The following is a 14,731-nucleotide window of genomic DNA, read 5'->3' on the forward strand; positions in this document are numbered from 1 at the left end:
TGGAGTGTTCGGTACATGAGGGGGAGTAGTGGAAGAAATAGTTTGGATATATAGTGGACTACCAGGAGTGGATTTGAGAGTCAAAAGATTTGGGATTAAGATCTCTCCCTATGTGACCCTAGCTGTATGAGCAAGTCCTTCAACATCTCTTGAGCTTTGGTTTCTTCCCCACTCTAATCCATTCTCTATTCAGTTGCCAAGATGATTTTTCTAAAGCATAGCTCTGAGTCTTCCATAATGAGCTCCAGTCACTTTCTTTTTTTAAATTTTTTAAAGTTTATTTATTTATTTATCCAAATTACATGCAAAGGTTGTTTTCAACAATTATACATTTTTAGCCTTATCAGTTCTAAATTTTTCTACCATTTTCCCTTGCTTCCTTCCATCCCATGGCTGTGAACAATCTTGTATAAATTGTACATGTGCATTTGTGTTTAACATATTTCCAAAATAATAATGTTGTGATAGAGAATTAGAACTAAGGGGAAAGAAAAACCATGAGAAAGGAACAAAAAAGAAATTTTAAAAGCAAACAATTAAGCTTTGCTCCACATTCAGACTTCATAATTCTGTTTTGATTATTTCCTGGATGTGAATGTCATTTTCCTCAATGGGTCTCTCAGGATTGTCCTTGATCACTGAACTGATGAGAGGAGCTTTGTCCATCATAGTTGATTGATCTTTCATTAATATGTATAATGTTCTCCTGGTCCTGCTCACTTCACTCATCATCTCATCATTCAGGTCTTTCCTTGATTTCCTAAAGTCCAGTCACTGATATTGTTCTTACAGAACAATTGTACTCCATAATATTCTTATACTATAACTTGTTTAGCCATTCCCCAATTGATGGGCATCCCCTCAATTTGCAATAAGCTGCTATAAATATTTGTATATGTGGGGTCTTTTCCCTTTTTTTAATGATCTCTTAGGAATATAGACCTAGTACGTATTGATGGTTCAAAGGGCATGCAGTTTTATTATTCTTTGGATTTGGTTCCAAATTGTTCTCTAGAATGCTAGCATCAGTTCACAACTACACCAACAGTACACTGGTGTTCCAATTTTCCCACATCCTTTCCAACATTGACCATTTTGCTTTTTTGTCATCCTAGTCAATCTGATAGGTGTGAGGTGGTACCCCAGAGTTATATTAATCTGTATTTCTTTAATAAATAATGATTTAGAACATTTTCTTATATGAAAATAGATGGTCTTAATTTCTTCAACTGGAAACTATCTGTTCATATCCTTTGACCATTTATCAATTGAGGAAAGGCTTATATTGTTATAACTCAGAGTCTTAAATTAGTCCTTTATCAGAAACACTAGTAGTGAAAAATGTTTTCCAGCTTTTTGCATTCCTTCTAATCTTGGCTTCATTGGTTTAATTTGTGTTTAACCTAATTTTCTAATCAGTTCAGCTAGGAATAATACATAGAGATCAATGTTTTAGATAAGATACACAACAGTTACAAATTCAAAATTTGAACACTATTTCTTTTTTTTTCTTTTTTTTAGGTTTTTGCAATGGAAATGGAGTTAAGTAGCTTGCCCAAGGCTACACAGCTAGGTAATTATTAAATATCTGAGGTTGGATTTGAACTCAGGTACTCCTGACTACATGGGCCGGTGCTCTATCCACTGTGCCACCTAGCTGTCCCTTGTTTTTTTTCCTTAAAGATTTTATTTATTTTGAGTTTTACAGTTTTTCCCCTAATCTTACTTCCCTCCCCCTACCCCCCACAGAAGGCAATTTGCCAGTCTTTACATTGTTTCCATGTTATACATTGATCCAAATTGAATTTGACGAGAGGAAATCATATCCTGAAGGAAGAAACAAAAATTTGGATAACCTCAGTCCCAACAAATTAGCAAAGAGCCAAAAAGATGGAGTTAGTTTTAGAGGGATTGAGGAAAGATTGGGACACAAATCTACTGTTGGTGGACCAGTGAATTGGACTAGCAATTCTGGAAAGTAATTTGAAATTATGTTAAATTTACTAAATTATACTATACTAAATTGACCAAATTATACTAATTACACTAGAGTGACTAAAACATCCATAGTCTTTGACTTAGAGATCCCACAGCTAGGCATATACCCAAAGAAGCTCAAAGACAGAAAGGAAGGACCCATATATATTAAAATGTTTATGGGAATACTTTTTATAATAGCAAAGAATTGGAAACAAAGTTGATACCCATCAATTGGGGAACATAACCCATTAATTGGTGAACAAATCATGGTGCATGAATTTGATGCAATATTACTATACTGCAAAATTCATTATATAGAAATTAGAAATTTACCGAAGATTTATATGTAGGGATGAAAGTAAGAAAAAGTAAAAAAAAAAACAACATGCAGGGGCAGCTAGGTGGTACAAAGGATAGAACACCAGCCCTGGAGTCAGGAAGACCTGAATTCCAAAATGGTTTCAGACACTTAATAATTACCTAGTTGTGTGACCTTGGGCAAGTCACTTGACCCCATTGCCTAGCAAAAAGAAAAAAATATGCAAAATTATGGATATTTTAAATGGGAAGTAATTAACAACCCCCTCAAAACTAAATGCTGTATAGTAACAGTGATTAAGCTTGGCCCCAAAGAAGAGATACAAGAATGCACTTCTCTACTTCCTATGTAAAAATGGGAGATTATGGGTCTAGAACATTGCCAGGCTGGATTGATTAATTGTTTTTTTTTTTTATTTTTCTTGCAAGGCAAGGGGGTTAAGTGACTTGCCCAAGGCCACACAGCTAGGTAATTATTAAGTGTCTGAGGTCGGATTTGAACTCAGGTACTCCTGACTCCAGGGCTGGTGCTCTATTCACTGTGCCACCTAGCTGCCCCTAATTGGTTAGTTGTGCTGAATATATTTTTGAACGTATTTTCCCCTTTCTGTTTCATTCTCTGTTACAGAGGGTAGGAGGTGAGCAATTCATTTTGAAATAAAGGTGATGGAAAGACAAAAATTACCAATAAAAATTTAAAAAGAGAAACCAAAAAAAATTCAGATAAGACATAACTTCCTGTGGAGCTTACTATTAGTAAAGGCATACTAACTACACTGAGATAACTATTCCATGAGTCACAACCCCTTAATAACTTTTGGACTTAGAGCCCTGCTGGCAGCTCAGAAAGGTTAAGTGATTGGTCTCTCATTACATGGATAGTAAATGCCAACTGATGGATTTCAGACTGAGTCCAGCTTCAGAACTATCTACCAAACAGGGAGCTTCTCCACAGGCTACAATAGTATAGAAGAATACATGAGTGCATTATAGAAAGAGGTTTAAAACAAAGTGTATTGAGAGAATGGGATATTTTGTGTGTGTATATATGTATATATATATATATATATTTATAAATATATACACACATATATATTATATAATCCTGAAGAAACCTGATTCCTCTCACTTATAAGATGCTGTGACCAGATTAAGTCCTTTAGTTTTTCTGAGCCAGTGTCTTCATCTGTGAATAACCACTGTCATGAATAATGGGAATAATCACCTTGTACAGTCTAGCTCATGGGGGTTTTGGTAAAAAATGTTCTTTGTAAACTTTAAAAAGCATTTAAACATGGAACGCTTCTCGAATTTGTGGCATCCTTGCGCGGGGGCCGTGCTCATCTTCTCTGTATCCTTCCAATTTTAGTATTTGTGCTGCCGAAGCATTTAAATGCGTAGAGGTTTTCTATTAGGGAATGTCTTGCCTCGATGACACGTCTGGACACGAGGCCCGGGAGCGGGGGGGGGGGGGGGGGGGGGCAGGGATTGTCTCGAAGATTCCACGTAACGACGGACGGACGCGGACAGGCCCGAACCTGTGGGGCCCGTCCTTTTCCCGTAGGCCGGAAGGAGTTCCTGGACTAGCTTTGGCCCCTCAGGCTCTAACCCGGGGTGACGACGGTCAGGCAGTTGCTTTTGGATTCTTGGATCGCTGGGCAAGCGGAGTGCCCACTCAGAGCGGCCCTCGGGAGGGCACGCGCGCCCTGGGCGGGGCCAGAGGAAGGAGGGGGAGGGGAGGGGAGGGTCTAACCTTTTCTACCCGCGGGACCGAGGCGCGCACTGCTTGCTGGGACTTGTGGTCCTCTCTGCGGCGGAGTCTGTGGAGAGCTGTAGTGGTGCGAGGGGGCGGGGCCGCGGAAGGAGCCGGGGCGGGGGCGGGGCTGGCACGAGGCGGCCTCTAGGACCCTAGCGGGGCGCGGGAGCGCGCTTTCGGGCCCGGTGCGGCGGTATCGGGCTCGAGCCGGGGTAGGCGGGCGGTGGCGGTGGAGCCCGAAGGACCAGGGCTTGGTGAGCGGCGTCCCCTCGGGAGTCCGGGCTCCCGGCTTCCGCCTAACCGCGGCCTCGAGTAGGGATCGGACGGGCCGGACCAGGACCAGGCCTCCCCCGGAGGCGGCTCTTGGGGGCCCCGGGCCTCCCGGGGGCGGGGCCTCCTTTCTGCGGCGGGAGTGGGGAGGAGCGTTGGGGGGGAGGGGGCACCCCGGAGGGAGGTTGACCCGGGAAGCCCCCTCGCGGCCAGGGTCCGAGGAGGAGGGGGCCCTCCGAGGAGGGGGTCCGGGGAGAATAGCGCCGGGAAGGTGCCGGCGTCGGGGGGCGCTGGTGATGCGGAGCAAGTGGCTTAGGGATGTCCCAGGAGTGGAGCCGATCCCCTCAAATCCGGGGGACCCCCCACAGCGGGTGTTCGGCTTGGGAGGGGCCCACGCGCCCGGAGTGGAAGTGACACGGGAGGAGCCCGCGTTGGGGAGACGGGACCTAGATTTTGACGCTGATCCCCGGCATCCTCGGGATCGGGACTGACCCCCGATTTCTCCGCCTGGGTAGTGAGAGCTGACCTTTTTTTTTTATTATCAAGCTTTATTATCCGCTCCCTCCCCCAGGTGACTTTTGGCCTAGTCATGGCTTCCAGGGTCAGGTGTTAGTGAAAACTCAGTGGAATTTGATTCTTACACTTTCTGCACTCCAGCAGACTGTGTCCTCTTCTGGTAGGAAGGAACTGAACCTTTCCTGACTTTTTTTTCCCTTTGGATCATTATAACCGCCGACTTACATGCTTCCTCATGTGGGTATGTGGCATTTGTATGGGCCAGCTTATTCTTTTTACCAGCTTACCTCTAAAGAATATTGGTGATCGAATCATGCAAATTCCTAGGTAAATGAAGCTTAATCTTTTCCTTTGGTAGATTAGGGGGCATTGACTTTTTGGTGAAGGGAGCTCATTGAGAACTCTGAAAAGTATTCATTCAGAATTCATTCAACAAAGTTTTTTTCTTATATACAAGTTCCTATGCTAGACTGAGGGATACAGATAAGAAATAAGACATCTTCTTCTAGTGGAAAAAACCCTGCATTTGAATTTAAAGAATCTGTCTTTCAATCCTTTGGTAACGACTTTTCTGTATGTTCTGGGGCAAGTCATTCTCTCTCCTTCCTTTCTCAGTTTCCTTATCTACAAAATATGGGATTTAGAGTACCTGATCTCTTAAGATTCTTTCCAACTCAAACCCTAGAATCCTTGTTCTCCAAGAAACTCAATCTAGGAAAGATTAACACACACACACACACACATCTCTATAATCTGAAATTAGAAAATCAGACCATGGGAGAGTTCAGACAGAGTAGTATGAAAGATTTGATTGGTCTTTGCCTCTGGTTGTTGTTTGACCCTCATTCTCGAAGAGAACCTTGACATCAGGGTTCTGATGCCATGGTATGCATTGGATTTGAGTGAAGGGTTAAGAAAGAGGCTCCCAAGGTCATACAGCTAGTCTCTGAGGCTGGGTTTGAACTCTGGACCTCCTGACTCCAGAGCTGCTGTTCTCCACCTATCTGATTGGTACTTAATAGCTGTGTGATGAATTTGATTTATTTCAGTGAATAGCTCGGAAAGATCTCTTGCTCTTAAAAAAAGTTAAGTGGAAAGAACACTTGACTCTCAGTGTTGAATTCTGGGCTTCACTAATAGCTGTGTGATCTTGGCTTAGTCAGCTAACTACTGACTTACAGCTCTTCACCACAGTTACTTGTCTACAAAATTGGGCTTGTTAAGATCAAATAATATAGGGAAGCATTTTGTAAAATATATCTGTAAAGTAATAGTTTTATCCAAATAAGAGTATTGCTTTTGCTGTTTTGACTCTTTCTCTCTAAATACACCCCCCCCAAAAAAAAACAAAACACTGCAATAATGGTTTCAATCTTGTTAAACTAAACTTAGCCTATTCTAATAGGAAATGTTTTTGGTTTGCCCATCTGTTGAGCTGGTGTGCAGAGAACTTCCTGTGTGAAAGTCTTCTGGATAACAGGATGTAAAAAAGTTTCTAAGGAGACCCTGATCTGTTGCTAGTATATCAGGAAGGGAAAAGTGCCTTTAAGCTAGGTAATCCTGTGGAGCAGTATCCTGTCTTTTCAGAGTTAGTGGCTAGAAATCAGATTGAACTTCAAGAGAGTGTTGACATTCAGTTTAGATCAATGTATACCATGGAAACAATGTAAAGACTAACAGACTTCCTTCTGTGGGGGGTCAGTGGGAGGGAAGTAAGATTAGGGGAAAAATTGTAAATCTCAAAATAAATAAAATCTTTAAGACAAACAGAGTGTTGAACCTGGAGTCAGGAAGAACTGAATTCAAGTCCAGTTTTGGTTTCTTCATATCTCTACAATAGGAATAATAATAGCACTTGCTTTCCAGGGTTGTTGTGAGAATATGAGATAATATGTATAAAACACTTTGCAAAACTATATAAATTATGATGATTCCAGTGAACACAGAAAGAGATTACTCTAGACAGAAGGAGCATCAGGACTTTCACCTTTAGCAGGCTCATTCCTATCTGTGATTTGCTTTTTTTAAAATGTATCAGCAACCAGTTCCAGATCTCTGGGATCCCAGGTTACCCTTCCTTCTCCAATTCTCAAGGCTTCTCAGCATGAACACTTTTTTCTTTTTTTGAGCATCTAGGTTACACAGTGGATAGAATGCTTTGCCTGGAGTCAGGAAGATCTGAGTTTAAATCCAACTTTATAGATATGTGACTTTGGGCACTTAACTTCTGTTTGTTAAATGGGGATAATAATAGTATCTGCATCTCAGGGTAGTTGTGAGAATTAAACGAGATAATAATTGTAAATACTTGGCACAGTTTTTGGATCATAGTAGGCACTATATAAGTGTTAGTTATTATTAGCTAAATCTCCCTTTCCCCCCTCCTCCCTCCATACCTTTGTCATCTTTCTGTGTAGGGCCTTGTTTCTTTACAAAGTCTTTATCTTTGGCACTCCCAAATCAGGAAGTGAATTTTTTATTTCTGCTGTATTAAAGGGCAATTCCAATCTTGTTTTGGTTTTTTTTTTTAGTTTTTTGCAAGGCAAATGGGGTTAAGTGGCTTGCCCAAGGCCACACAGCTAGGTAATTATTAAGTGTCTGAGACTGATTTGAACCCAGGTACTGCTGACTCCAGGGCCGGTGCTGTATCCACTGCCCTACCTAGCTGCCCCCCCCTTTTTTTTTAGGTTTTTGATTCCAGTCTTTAAAATGCATACAACATGAAAAGAGAGGTCCAGAGATAGGATGAGATTTTTAGCAAGTTATGGGGTTCTCCTTATAGAAGTGCTTCAAGCAGAGCCTTGATGTCAAAACTCAAATGTGAGTCCCTAAAATCTATATAAGGAATTCCTAGCAGTATATTGACTTAGAAGAATACATATTAATATTATCCATATTCTACTTATTTTGTTAAATATTTTCCAATTACATTTTCATCCAATATGAGCTTTACTCAGGAAGGCTAGACCACTAGGCTAGATGATATTCCTTTTGAAAGAGGTTGGATTAAAAGATCTCTGAGGTTCCAATTCTAACATTTGATGATTCTGTAAAATATAGTTCTGACTGCTTCTGATAAATTTAAGACTTCATAACCAAATTAGCCCAGGAATCCAAAAATTGTAGAAGTGACTTAAATCTTTACAAGTCCAAGATAGGAGAAGCATAGCTAAGATAGTAGTTCATTTTAAAAAAAGTTTTAGCTTGATATGACTCAGTATTGTGATCTGTCTGCCAAGAAAGCTAGTGCTATCTTAGGCTTCATTAAGAAAGGCGTAGCATCCAGGAATAGAGAATTAGCTCTCTTGCCCTGTTCTTTCCCTGTCAGACTTGATTTAGATTATTATATTCAGTTTTAGGTGACACATTTTAGGAAAGATATTGGTAAGTCAAAGAATATCAAAAGGAGGTTAGCTAGGATGATAAGAGTCCTTGAGCTCTGTAAGAATTAGTTTTAAAAAATATAGAAAACCTGAAGGGCACATAATAACTGTCTTTTAGTTTGAAGACCTATTAGATTGAGGAGGTTGAAATAGGTTGTTTGGCCACAAAGGGCAGTAATGGGGGTAGAATCTGCAATGCCCTAGATAAAAGGAAAAACTTCATAACAATTAAATCTATCTTATAGGATGATTGGGCTCACCTGGATGAATGCTAGTGGTTTCCCTTTCAGATCATCATCATCAGGCAAATCTGGATCACTCCTTGTCATATGGATTGTAGAGAGACTCTTCCAAGTATTTTTCAGTGTGATTCTTTGAGGATGGGATTGAGTAAACTTCACAAAATCCCCCAAGAGCTTAAGCTGTCCCCCATAACATTACTTGTATGTAGATGAGGGGATTTTTGATTATATGAAAAATCTGGGCTTGAAAAGTATCTGAAAAGGCCTAACAGTAGAAGACAGAGAAAGAAAAAGGGAAGCAAGCCACCTTATTATGATGGAGTAGTTGTCACTTTTTTTTTATAGATTAAGAACATTTGAGGATTCTTAGAATTTTAATTTTATCTTTCATCTTGTTTTCATATCGGAAACTAAGGAAGGGATTGAATTGCTGGAGATATTTGGGGTGTGAGCTGCAAATACTATTAATTTATAAGAAGCTACTACTACAGCAAGAGATCTTGAATTCTCAACATGGGAGATGTTAGAAAACTCTTGCCTTCTGAAGGTGCAAATAATGCTTTTCTTCTCTTCTTTCTCAGATAAAACTTGTTTTGCTTAGACTAGTGAATACTAATTGCAGGGCCAGATTTCAATTTAATACAAGGAAGAACATTTAACATTGACATTGAATACTGACATTGAACAGAAATACCACAAACTAAACTTGCTTAGTACCTTTATAAGTTTAAATTAACTTCAATACAAAACACATAGCAGTCAAAAAAACATTCCTCCAAATTGATAGTTTGGTAGTTAGCTGTTGTTAGGATATATAACTTGGCTTCTCTCTTATTCAAGGAATATATAATACATATAATACATCCTGAATGAGAGATTAGTATGTTCTTGTTTCTACCTCTCATTGGGAAAGTACCTTAATTCTTACTATTTTCAGATATTGTTCAAATACTTACACAGTGCTAGGTATTGCACAAAGCTCTTGAAAGAGAAGTTCCCTGCCACCTCATGGCTCATATGTTAGTGTCTATCAGGTGTGTCTTTTCCTTTGTTTTTCCCATGAGAAAAATGGGAGTGATGCTTAGGCTTTTTTGTTTCTTTTTTAATGTTTCTTATGCTTTATTTTTTTTGAATGTTTTATTTTTCAATTACATGAAAAGATAGTTTTCAGCATTCATCTTTTTGTAAGTTTTTGAGTTCCACATTTGTCTGTTTTGCTCCCTTCCCCTTCCCCATGTCAGTGAATAATCTAATATACGTCAATCATGCTTGCTTAACATATTTCCATATTAATCAAGTTGTGAAAGAAGAATCAGAACCAAAGAAAAAAACAGGTGAAAAAGAAAAAACATAAAACAAGTTTTAAAATATGAAAACAGTGTACTCTGGTTTGCATTCTGACTCCATAGTTTTTTCTCTAGATGTAGATAGCATTTACCCTCATAAGTCTTTTGGAATTATCCTTGGTCACTAAACTGCTGAAAGGAGTTAAATCCATCATAGTTGATCATTACACAGTATTGCTGTTATTGTGTATAATGTTCTCCTGGTTTTACCCACTTCACTCAGTATCAGTTCATGTATATCTTTCCAGACATTTTTGAAGTCTACCTGCTCATGATTTCTTACAGAGTAATAGTACTCCTTTGCATTCATATACTACAATTTGTTCAGCCCTAATTACTGGGAATCCCCTCATTTTCCCATTTTTTTGTCACCACAACAAGAGCTACTATAAATATTTTTGTACATGTGGATCTTTTCCCCTTTTTTTGTGATCTTTTTGGGATATAGACATAGTAGTAGTATTGCTTTCATATTTGCTTTTTCCCAAAAATAATGTCTTTTGATTTGTAGATAGAAGGCAGGTGGTCTCTATCTAAGGGAAAAAAAGATAGAAAAACTCTTAGAGGAGGAAAGGAGAGGTGTTAAGAAGTGGTAGAAGAGTTACCAAGTTTTGCTTTGTTTTATTTATTCATTCAACAATGTATGCTGAATATATAGTATTTGTTAGTCACTTAGTTTTTATCCTTGTGCATACAACTACAAATGTTTTCTAGTTGCTAGTCCAAAAATATAAGTTAACTACAGTCAGAGATCTCTCAGGTATTTCTGTGAGCTCAATAGGAGCTGTTATTTCTGTGCTTTTCCTAGAGATCATCTGAAGAGTATGCAATGAATTGAGCACCTACTCTCCATGGTGACTGGGGAGTTTGTCTTCACCATTCACTAGAGTATTCTGAAATTCTGGTTACGAAACAATAATGTGGATATTAAGTACATGCTTACTCATCCTAGATGATAAGCTCTCACATTTGTACTTCTTCTCTTCCCTTCCCTCTCCTTTTTCTACCTTTTATTTTTCTCTCCTTTCTACTCCTAAGTTTTCTTCTAGTGGAGGAATTCTAGGAAGTGCAGAGTTTAGCAGTATTTTGGAGATTTGGTTCACTGTGAGGTTAGGGGCTGTGCACACTAATACTCTGTTCTAGAATGGATTTTTTTCAAAGATTCTTTTTGAGAACTGTCAGGATGACTCAATTTGAGGAAGTAATCGAGAGTATTTCTAGTGAATGAATCATCTTCTAAGAGAAATATACTATGTGCCAAGGAAGGTTAACAGATTAAGTAAATAATCTGTTAGCTAAATGCAACCAGTACTTTTGGTACTTTGGAATTTAGAAGACTTTCAGTCTTAGTTTTGACAACTTGGAATTAACTTAGTGAACTCTGTCCTCCTTGAGACTCCTTCTTCCCTTGTTTCCCCCCTTTTGTTTTTGGTAAGGCAATGAGATTAAGTGACTTGCCCAAGGTCACACAGCTAGGTAATTATTTTTTTAAAAAAATATTTTATTTATTTTGAATTTTAGAATTTTTCCCCCCTCATCTTGCTTTCCTCCCCCCCCCCCCCCAGAAGGCAGTCTGTTAGTCTTTACATTGTTTCCATGGTAGACATTGATCTCAGTTGAATGTGATGAGAGAGAAATCTCATCCTTAGCTAGATAATTATTAAGTGTCCAAGGATGGATTTGAACTCAGGTCTTCCTGAACTTCCTTTGTTAGCATAGATGGCTCAAAGTCTTTTTCCTAGGCCCTCTTTTATTCTCTTGAAGTTGTCTTTTGGCCCTTGGACTGAGTTATCATTTTTATGGAAATGACTCCAAATGACCATATCTACAAACTTTCGGTATTTAAGTTTGTATTTAACAAACTAGTATTTAAAGCCTTCCACTGTCTTGTTTCTTGTTCACAGTATCCTCTCAGACTTGATATTGCTTGCCTTCTTCAAGTGATGTTCCTTCTTTAATTTCATTTCTTTACCAGTCTTGTCTCCATTAGTTGAGCATTTAGCTCAGGTGCCTCCTTATTTGAGGTCTTTTCTGACTCCTGCCCAGCTCTTCTCTGTCTTCCCACTCCTTCCCTTCACCCCCAGGTATTGTTGCCCTCACTTCTCTAATTATCTTGCATTTACTCGTCTATGTAGATATTTTATTTCCCTGGGAGAAAGTATGCTCCTTGAAAGTAGGGACTGTGTCATTTTTGCCTCCAAAACTCTTGGGCCTCATATGATGCTTTGTTTATAAAAGGGCTTAGTAAATGGTTGTTGGACTGAGTTGACCTCAGTGCTTTCAGCAAGCATGTGGCATGTTTATTATAAGATAAGTGTCTGATTGAGTAGGATATTCAGGAAAGTGACTTTATTACATAGTCACCAGTCAGGGGGTTGGCAAGTACTTAAGATCATTGAGGTAACTCATGGTATGGCTTCTTTGACTTTTCATTTCCTTAAGGATTTTGTAAATATCTTGAAGTTTGATTAGAAGTCAGAATGTTCTTGAAAAGTTGCCTTTTGTGATCTCTTTTCTATATTGTGACTTAATGCTTGGTAAAGGTGTTTAAGTGTAGCCTAAAATTTATATTCCAGGTCACATTGCCTTTGTTGTATGTAGCTTCCTTAATAGAAAAAATTGCTCTTTAGAGACCAAATTCACCAGCTTAAGACACCAGAGAGCATAGAACTACAGAATTTTGGAGAGATCATCAAGTTGAATCCAAGGTTAAATGGCAAATTAGTGACAGCAGTGAAGGGGAACTGGAACTAAAATAAAATCTCTTGACTTTCACTCTACTGCTTCTTTTATTACATTGATAAGCTTCCACAAGTGCCAACACTGTCTCCATCTCTACAAGGTGGGGAGAGAAGAGGCAGTGTGAATGGAATCCTAGACTTGGATTTAGGAATACCAGGATTAAAATCATGCCACTGAAATTTATTAGTTGTCTAATTGTGGGCAAATCTCTCTGAATCTCAATTTTCTTGTTTTTATCAACTATACCCAACCTCTGTGTATTAGAATCCCTTATACCTTTTTCTTATCACCATTTACTCCTTGAAAACTCAACCTCCATGATCTGCCTTTTTTGCTTCTTACTCCTCTGCTGCTGAACTGTGCTGGAAAAAGTAAAAAAAATTAGATGAGCCTATTGATGTTATATACTACAAATTTGGTTATCTGATTCCAACTTACTGCTGGGAGACAATCTTTTTACATTTTTCTGATTGACTTATACTCCTCCATAAACTTTTCTTTTCTCCTCAAGCTTTCTATACCACCCCTTTCTTCTCAGTAGAAGACCTCACCTTGTGCTTTATTGAGAAAGTAGGAGCTTCTCTTTTTCTCTCTGTATCTTAATTCTCTTTGTTCCAAGCTCTTAATGAAGAGGTGACCCTTCTAATACAGCAGTGTTTCTCTTTATACCCTTGATTTTTATTGTCTCTTATCTTCTTTAGCGCTTTGCCTGAACAATCTTCTCCTCTTATTTACTCTGAAAATATACCTAGGTCTTTCCTCAATAACTAAAAACAATATAACCACAAAAACCCTTTACCTCCTCCCACTATCTCAGCAAGCTATCATCCTGTATTTTTTCTGCCTTTCAAAGCTAGTCTCTTAGAAATAGCTTTCTCTTCTCCTTTTCTTCACTTCCTCTCTTCTCACTCACTTCTTATTCCTTGTAATCTATTTTGGCTTTCATCTCTCAACTGAAATTGCTCTATCCCAAAGCATTTCTCAGATCTCATCTTTTTTTTTTTTTTTTTTTTTTTAGTTTTTGTTAGGCAATGGGGTGAAGTGGCTTGCCCAAGGCCACACAGCTAGGTAATTATTAAGTGTTTGAGACCGGATTTGAACCCAGGTACTCCTGACTCCAGGGTTAGTGCTTTATCCACTGCAACACCTAGCCACCCCCTCATCTTTCTTGATACCAATTTCTTCTCCTTGGTTTTTTGGACACTGATCCCTCCTGACCATTTTTTTCCCCCAGTCTTTTTTCTCCTAGACCAGGGCTGTCCAACCTTACTTTTTTTTTCTTTTTCTTTTTTTGGTTTTTGCAAGGCAATGTGTTTAAATGACTTGGCCAAGGCCACACAGCTAGGTATTATTAAGTGTTAGGATTTGAACTCAGGTCCCCCTGACTCCAGGGCCGGTGCTACCACACTACCTAGCTGCCCCCAACCTTACTTTTAAAAGTTTGTATTGAAACAAAAGACAATATATTTTGATTTGCCATTTTAGTGAGAGCTCTGTGGTAGCTTGGCTTCCTTTCTAAAGCATTTAGTAATCCCATAGGTAGGTCACAAAATCTCCCTGCAGGCCTCAAGTGAATTTTGGATAGCCCAGACCTAGACCATCATCCATTTTGCATATATCCCCAGGATATCTATCCTAGACTCTGTTTTCTCTCTTTTTTGTTACTTTTTTGGTGATTTCATCACTTTCCATAGGTTTAATTATTATCTGTATGCAGATAATATGAAAGAATATGACTTCTACATAATCTATATATTTATCCCTGTTTTCTTTTCTGAACTCTAGTCCACGTAATGCCTACTAGATGTTACATTTGAATATTCTGCCAGCATCCCAAACTTATCACTTTCAAAGCAAAATCCATTATCTTTAACACTTCCCTCCCTCCCTGACAACTCTCTTTCATTTCAGTATTACTGTTGAGGATGCCTTAAATTTTGGTCATCCAGGTTTATAGACTTAGAATCACACTTTTCCTTTACTTTTCACTCCTTCTTCTCATTCCAAAAACTCTCTAACCAGTCATTTGCCAAGTCTTAAGTGATTCTATTTTCACAACTCTCTTATTTTTGTCCTTTTCTCTCCACTCACATGGGTAGTGTAAGATCTTGTTCCTTATAATCTTTTTTTAAATGATATTTTATTTTTCCAAATACATATTAGGAAAGTTTTCCAACA

General features: G+C 38.8%; 1 protein-coding gene and 1 pseudogene across 4 annotated transcripts in view; one reads left to right on the forward strand and one right to left on the reverse strand.

Moving 5' to 3' along the window:
• Positions 1-3,586: 3,586 nt before the first annotated feature.
• On the reverse strand, positions 3,587-3,687 carry LOC141523124 (U6 spliceosomal RNA; annotated as a pseudogene).
• A 215-nt stretch (positions 3,688-3,902) lies between these two features.
• The window catches only part of ARMH3 (armadillo like helical domain containing 3), a 269,046-nt gene continuing 258,217 nt past the window's right edge, over positions 3,903-14,731 (forward strand). For 2 of the 4 annotated variants that reach the window (XM_074233860.1, XM_074233859.1), the window contains exon 1: positions 4,228-4,308. The gene's annotated coding sequence lies outside the window, so the exon portion shown is untranslated. Of the gene's footprint in view, positions 3,922-4,203; positions 4,309-14,731 lie in introns of those variants that run through there. The other 2 variants (XM_074233858.1, XM_074233861.1) reach the window with 2 other exon arrangements.

This window comes from Macrotis lagotis, chromosome 4 (assembly GCF_037893015.1).
Source record: "Macrotis lagotis isolate mMagLag1 chromosome 4, bilby.v1.9.chrom.fasta, whole genome shotgun sequence".
NCBI classification, from domain to species: domain Eukaryota; kingdom Metazoa; phylum Chordata; class Mammalia; order Peramelemorphia; family Peramelidae; genus Macrotis; species Macrotis lagotis.